Source organism: Mus caroli, chromosome 2 (genome assembly GCF_900094665.2).
Source record: "Mus caroli chromosome 2, CAROLI_EIJ_v1.1, whole genome shotgun sequence".
NCBI lineage: Eukaryota > Metazoa > Chordata > Mammalia > Rodentia > Muridae > Mus > Mus caroli.
The window spans coordinates 78,389,028-78,397,283 of record NC_034571.1 but is presented as its reverse complement, the minus strand read 5'-3'; the positions used below and the strand labels follow the sequence as shown (position 1 = coordinate 78,397,283).

Below are 8,256 nucleotides of genomic sequence, written 5' to 3'. Positions count from 1 at the left end.
GCTGTGTTGCTTTGGCAGGTCACAGAAGCTGTCAGCTTCTGTGGTGCACACTCTCACCTGTGCAGACTAAGTTCCTAAGTTTGGTGGAGTCCCAGAACCAAGATGGAGCCCCCTGCTCCTGAGGCAAAGGGCTCCCGAGCTGGTCGGACACCTGTCCGGATGTCTGGGGCCCGAAAAGGGTGCTGCCTCAGAGGCTATGTGGCTCCCACTTGTCTCAGAAGCTGTCAGCTTCTGTGTTGCACACTCTCACCTGTGCAGACTAAGTTCCTAAGTTTAGCGGAGTCCCGGAACCAAGATGGCGCCCACCACTCCTGAGGCAAAGAGCTGAATGCCTATTATTTATGTAGCATGGATAACCATACTTCAGAGGAGGCCCCTTGTTCAATGGCCATGAGTGCTTGGGTGATGGCCACCTGGTCACGTTTCTGTTGAGATCTGTACTTGCAAACCAACCAAAGCATGAATACCAATCCACAGCATATGGCAGCGCCAAAAAGAACAACACCCACCCACTCCTTAAAGTAGGAAAATGCAGAGGTAAGCCAAGAGGTAAAATCGCCAACAGTGATGGGTTCTATTCGAGTTCCATTGAGGCTTGAAATCTGGATCTGCAACTACTGCTTCATCTGCTCCAGCTCTCAAGCTCTTCAGTTCTCACTAGTGGGTGCATTCCCAGCCACAGGAACATCCACGTCCTCATCGTTCTGCTTGCCCTGAATTGCTCTGGTCAGCCATTCTGGGACCCACAGCTGTTATCAGTGATCCTGGGGAAACACACAAACAGACCCTCTCACTCATGTCAACACTGTTAACACCAGTGGGCAATGATTTTCATGCCCTTATGGCAATCTGATTCACCTGCTCAATCACCTGCACTGGATATCCTGTCTGTTGTTTGTTTTTTCCTTTCTGTCCACCTGATAATACTGTGTCTCCTTTCTTTTTTTTTTTTTTCTTTTTTCTTTTTTTCTTTTTAAGCCCTTCTCCTCTTCCGACATACTCTCTTGTTGCTCTGTAAGGATTTTCTGACCTGTCTTGACTGTCTGACAATTCAAACAGTGACAGAGTCCATATATCAGAACAAACAAGACCAAAACTATCAGACCTACCCACAAAGGGTCAATGGGAGAAAAAGCATAACTCATGAACCTTAACTTGTCCCAAAGCCAGGAACCTTATCGTCTCAATCCTTCCTTTCCTTCCCTTCTCTCCTTCCTTTCTTTCCTTCTTTCCTTCCTTTCTTTCCTTGCTTTCTTTTCCTTTCCCCTTTCCTTTCCTTTCCTTTCCTTTCCTTTCCTTTCCTTTCCTTTCCTTTCCTTTCCTTTCCTTTCCTTTCCTTTCCCTTTTCCTTTTCCTTTCGTTTCTCTTTCTCGCCCCTTTCGCCCTTTTTCTATCCACACTGGGTCTATGGGCGAGAAAAACATATCCCCCTTAAACCCCGGGATCAATTTGGGAGACTTACCAGTACCACTATTCCTCAGCTGAAGAGTTCTGAATCCGCGAGATCATCCTCGGGTCCCCGTACGAGCCACCAGATGCTGTGTCTGCTCTCGACCAGCAAGAACGACACAACACGGTCAGATTCTTCTCAACAGTGTTACTCCTTCCCTGTGATGCAGTTTTGAATCCTCCCTGTAACAGGGGGTCTTCCTCATGCCTGAAGATGTTTCGTTCCTGGGTTTCGGCACCACTTGTGGGCACCTGACTCGTCAGCAAGGAAGATGCCACAACATGATTCTTCTGCACACATTTATTGGGAGAGCTTGATAGCGAAGGCGAAAGACCCTGAGCCCCAGAACTGGTGCTGCTTATATAGGCCTAGGAGTGTCGTGTCTATACCTGATTGGTTGTGCTTTCAGTACCTGATTTACTTTCCCAGGGATGGGCTGTGACTTGTCGGGAAACCCTTATGCACATGTGCACATTTGTTGTTTATCTACGGGCGGTGGCCAGTGGTAGCCAGCACCATCTTGTAATGGCGTATGTGGCTTCCCACAGTTTAGCTCTGTACCCCATTTTTAATGGGGTTATTTGATTTTCTGAAGTCCAGCTTCTTGAGTTCTTTATATATATTGGATATTGTAGCTGTCATTTATGACTTCCTAAATACTATGCTTTTTTTCCTAGCCTGGCAACACATTTTTAGTGGTACTTTAATATGATTCGTAGCTTTAACCACACACATTCTCTTCTGATATGCATACTGCTGATCAGCTGTCACTTATTGCACAAGTTTTGTTTTGTTATCCAAGAATCACCTACATAGAATTATTCTAGAGAAGTGTTTCTCAACCTGTGGGCTGTGACCCATTTAGGGGTCAAATGACATTTTCTCAGGGGTCACCTAAGAACATTGGAAAACACAAATGTTCACATTACAAAACATAATAGTACAAAAGATTACAGTTATGAAGTAGTGATAAAAATAATTTTATGTTTGGGGAGTCACCACAATATGAGGAACTGTATTAAAGAGTCACAGCATCAGGAAGACGAGAACCACAGTTCTAGAGGTATTCATCAGATTTTCCCAATTATAACAATCTCAGAATGTCACAGAAAGTAATGTGTTCTCTCATTCTTCACTGTGTTTTGTGGTTAGTACTATTTTCGAACATTCATTTATCCAACCCAGTGGTCAAAACTAATCCCTTCTTGGCTTCCTTCATTGCCTATTCCTAAGCATCTCTCATATATACTATTGGACATCTTTAAACAAAGAACTCTTCTCCAGGAATATAGTAGGGAAATAATAAAGGTGATTTTTCAGCTTTCATATGGGGTAGGTGTTTAAGTATATTTCCTTACTTCTCCAGAAACAGATTGTGAGCTAGTAAAGTTGCAATGCTGAACAGGACATACCTTGTGCCTCTGTTACTTTCATGTGATTTATCAAGCCAGATTCATTATAGCAATAGATCTTCAGAATATAACAACAAGGTGGAGACTAGAAATTTACATTCCCACTCCGAAGAGATATATACCATAGAGGCTATATACCCTCTTTGGAGAGATGCAGTATATAATGAACTGAAGGCAAGTTTTTTGTTTTTTTTTTTTTTTGTTTTTTTGTTTTTGTTTTTTTTTTTTTACAAAACTGGATCACTGTAGTATTCAGTGACTGAGTAGATACTAGAAAAAAATCATAAATAATATATTCACAGGACATCCTTTATGGCCTACATTTTCACTGCAGGTACCTAATAAGCTATGAATTCTTAAGTCTCTCAAATCCTAATGTTAATTTTAAGCTTTCTGCTATGAAAGGGGGTGGAAATCCTCATAGTGATTTGACCCCTGGATATAGAGAGATTTGTAACAACCCACTAAGGCTGCCCTGTGTTCTTGTTAGGAACATGATTTTTGCTTGCTGGCACACCATGGTGTTAGGTGCTTTCTTCAACTGTGTCTCAACTTTTTTGACTTCCTTTTACCTTTCTGTAAGATAGCATCTTATAAGTGTACAAAGAATGCACTATAGCTCTATGATATGACATTCTAAAACTCAAAATCTCCAAAAAGAAACATTCATTAGTTTACCCTGTACCCTAAACAGACTCCTCCCTCAAGTTTGGGTTATATTATCAAATTTCAAACAATTATTTTGCCGTTAAATGAGATTATATGTTATCATTGTAGGAAAAGAGTCTGAGTCACACAGACTCAAGCTGAGACTTCCACACAGACTACTTTACATAGTATTTAAAAATTAACTCTACATAATATAATACTAGAGTATAATGTACGTAAAGAATGAATTCAACTTTTCCTAAAAATTCCTTGCAGAATTGTTTCAGGTCTTAGGGTGATATGCACATTTCTTGATCATATGTAGCACTGGGGGCAAACAAACTACTGATATTTGGTTAGATGATTATTTTTATCATGTAGTTTGGACACTGACTCCTAATATGAAAGAAACACATGATCTAAAAAAGCAGAACAAGAATATATTGTCCCACTAGACAGAGAGGATAGGATTAAATGTACATAATACATTATATTTTTTCTGAAACTAAGAAAAAAACACTATGCAATTTAAAGAAATGTTTTGATTGTAAATTAAGAGCTTATAGGCTACTCTAGACTACAGAAAGTGAGGTCAGCCTGAGCTGCGTACAAACCCTTCCTCAAAACAGGCAAAACCCAAAAGTCAACCCCGTCATGCTTTGGATAGGATTGTATGAGAAAATAATCTCATAGTGCACAGTATAATGTGTTCACATAATGCACTTTATAAAACTAAATATCACGAGGAAAAACATAAATATTGCCTGCTTCAATAATACGACATAACTGAAATGATGTGAGTATTGAAGAAAATCCGAGACAGACGTCCAGTTTCTGGATTTCACCAAGAGTTATTGCTCTATACTAATATCAAATAGGGATGGAAAGAGATATGTAGCTATGATTCCTTTTAGTTTTCACTGATATTGTTGGTCTGAATAATAATAATAATAATAATAAAATAACAATAAATGCATGCTTTGACACATTGTTCTGTTTTCCCCCTTATCACAAACACACATTTCTTTTATTGGCTGCTCTCTGTAGTTATATAAGAGCCCTAAGTTTTCCAGAATTTCTTTAAGAAATGTTCTGTATGTGCCTGTGGACACAACCCAGGTTTCCCTGGGCTCCTAACACTTCCTGTGTTATCTTGGAACTGTGTGTGTGAACTAACGGTCAACACTTTTTCCCCGGATGTGGCTAGGGAGGCAAAGCCCTCTCGGTTCCCTTCTTGTCAATCCTGGGCAGCACAGGACAAAATACTAGGAACTAATGACTTCGCTCAGAGTGATCTGTATTTACGGGCCTCTCTTTTAAATTATCTATCTTTCAGATTATACTATAATTACGTCATTTCTCTCTTCCTTTTTTTCCTTTCAAACTCTCCCAAATAACCCTCAGTTATTTTTGTTTTTAAAAATGTTTGCATGGCCTCAAGACTTTTTTTTCCATTTTTATTATCACAAGTGACTGAAACAAAAAAAAAATTGAGTTCCATCATCACTATCATTATGGAAATGGCTTTAAGAGAAAAAATGGTCAGATGATGATCGCTTCTTAATTTTCTAACTGGTAAATGGTTGCCATTGATAGAACAGACAAGTACAGATGATCTGTCCATAGTGTTCAACAAATGATATATTATATAACATGCCTGTTCTAAAGAACACCTAGGGCATTGTTATGTGCACTTCTTGATCTCATCAGATAAGACCAGTAAGGAACTACCCATGTCTCTGAGAACGTCGGATCCATGCACTCTTGGTGAGGGAGGGAAAGCCTTGTTTCCTTAATCACAGGCCACCTTCTAAAAGCAGTCCTAGGGGCCTGTAAACATGATACCAGTTCTTTTGCATCCTGACTGCATCATCATAAGGCTTCGGACCATGTTAATAAGGCATCAGACCCTGTCACAGTGATCAGAAGTCAGGGTAGTAACAGCAGGACAGAATGTGCAATCATCCAACTAACGAAGATGTGTGTTTGGGGGATCTAGAAACGTTTCCTTTGCAGTGTCATAGATATCAAAGCAGGTAGGTATCTCAGTCGATGATAATGTCCTGTACTGACACATTACAGACTTGACACAGGCCCTTAATCCCATAAGATTTGTAGATCTTTACCAGGTAGTCACCAAGGTCTCTGATTTCCCTTTTAACTCCAGCTTGGCCCACATTTAGGCAACATGGTGAGATTTTATGGATATAGCTTTTGACATTACTAAGAGACAATCTCACAGCAAATTTCCTCACTCTTCTACGATTATAATTTCTCTCTGTCCTCTTCTGCAAAGTCCCCTGAGCCTTAGTGCAGGAGACACTTTGTAAATGTATCCACAGTGACTGGGCTCCACAAGGCTGCATTTGATAGATTGTGATTTTTTGTAATGGTCTCCATCTGTTTGTTGCAAAGAGAATTTTCCTTGATGAGGGGTGAGGACCACACTTATCTGTAGGGATAAGGACAAATAGACTGTAGTGGGGATTATGCTGGTTTTGTAAAGTGGTGTTTGTAGGCTCTCTTCCAAGACCTATGGCTTCACTGGATCTGAATGGTTGGCTAGGTTGCCAGTATAAGGCATACTTTTCCTTGTGTTGAGCCAGTCTTAAGCCCAATTAGAGAGCTATTGGTTATAGCCAAGGTATGCATGCCACTACTGTGTCCTTAGAGCTATTGTGCTGTGCTGGTCATTTTTGTGGTTTTTAGACATCATAGCTTATTAGGACTGTCTCCTCCTCCTCCTCCTCCTCTGCCTCCTCCTCCTCCTCCTCCTCTTCCTCCTCCTCCTCTTTTTTCTTTTGAAGCTTAAATGGTATTTTCTGGTCTTTAAGGCAAGAGACATTCAGATCAGATACAGCTCAGGGTCTCTGAGCCCTGTATCTGAAGTACGTGGTGTCTTCAACAATTGGTATTTACTTTTCATCTTTGAGGTACAACCAAGGGCAATACCAATAGACATTAATGTTTTGGGAGTCCTTGGACACCACTGACCAACAACTCAAAGAGGGTTTTTCACAGCATGTTATTCCTTATGCAAACATTCTGACAGGTTCTGCATTACAGTGTTCTCGATTTCAATTGTCTAAGGATTCTACGGGTAACCTTTAATAGTTACTGCATGGGGAAATTTTCTAAGTGAAAATTCCACTCCACCATGGACAAATAACAATCTCTAATCACACAATAGTAATATTTTCTTACTCTTGCAAATTTTTACCAGTATTCTTGGCATTCATTAAAAGTCACAGCATAAATTATTTTGTACCCTCATGGAAAAGTTTCTTTCTTGATGGCCACCAATGTCTGCCTTTATGTGAAAGGCTTATTGCTATCTCTTAGCTGTGACTTTTCTCACAAGTCATTTCTGTGTCTCATATTAAAACATCTTAAACCTTTGAGTAAATATCACTGATTAAAAACATAAACCAAACATCATGCCTGACCGAATCGAACTCCTTGGTGTCAAAATATATATTGTTGAAAGGCATAAAACTCCAAATTTGGATAAAATGAGGCTAGAATTAATAATAATTTCTAGTAGCTGAAAAGCAGGTCAAAAAGTGAATATTTTCCAAACACTAATCAAAAGGGTTAGCAGAGCCAAAGAATCTGTTTCCAACTCAGCAGCAAGGAGACTCAAGACTAGACCCACGCACTGAGGAGGCCCAAGCTTCAAACATATGGCTCTCAACCCCTCTGGAAGTAGAAGTTAAAGAGTAGGAGGATGGAGAATTATTAGAAATTCAAGTCTATTTCAAAAACAATAAAATATTTTATGTGAATATACATGTGTGTGTGTGTATGTCTGTCACTTCTGGTGTTTACATGCAGAGACCAGAAGACAGCATAAACTTCCATGGGCCTGGACTTGCAGGCAGTTGTGAGCCACCCAACATGGTTGATAAAATCTGAACTCTGAGCCTCTGAAAGAGCAACATGTACCTTCAAACAGAGAGGCATCACTTCTCCAACCCCCTCCCCCAGAATGTATTTGTGCAGCTTAAAACAGTTATCACCTGCACATCCCCACATATATTCAGAAGCCTGTCAAACAAAAGAGACCTGTAAAACTATAGAAACCATAACTTGGCCTAAAACAGCCAAGCTTCAGGGTTAAAAAAAAAACAAAGTCAGTTTATCTTGAGGGCTATCTCACTTTCTTGTCACAAGTTTCTGTAGTGAACCGTGTCATTTGTGAAAAGTTCGCAGGGAGGATTTTAAAAGTTACTAATGGCCTCAGGTTGATCCAAGACCCTGATCAAAAAACAACCATTCTAAGTGTGAAAAATCAGAATATTCAGAGATGGGGAAGCATTAATTGGCAAAGTGACTTTGATATACATGTGGTTTTGAACTCACAGTCTTGAAAGACATGGTTTCTAGAAAAGAAAACTACTAAATGCAAAAGAGATTGCTGATATTTGGCATAACAACGGAGAAAACATTTAAATACAATTTGGGGATCTGCAGAAATACACACACACACACACACACACACACACACACACACACACACACACACACATATATATCGTACATAGTTCTAAAGAAAACAGTATGTGTGCTCAGGCGTGAAAAGCACATCACTTCGTAGGACTATTATAAAGCCAACTCAGTTACTACTAGAGGAATCTGGGTTGTAAACAGACATCTACTGATTAAAACCTCACTCTAGCCAATTTTGAGGTAGATGAAAACTTACAACATTCAAACTGAAGACAAAAAACACAAAGAATATGCTTT

General features: G+C 39.8%; 1 pseudogene; it reads right to left on the bottom strand.

Moving 5' to 3' along the window:
- Nucleotides 1-5,194: 5,194 nt before the first annotated feature.
- LOC110306286 lies at nucleotides 5,195-5,876 on the bottom strand (annotated as a pseudogene).
- Nucleotides 5,877-8,256: the final 2,380 nt, after the last annotated feature.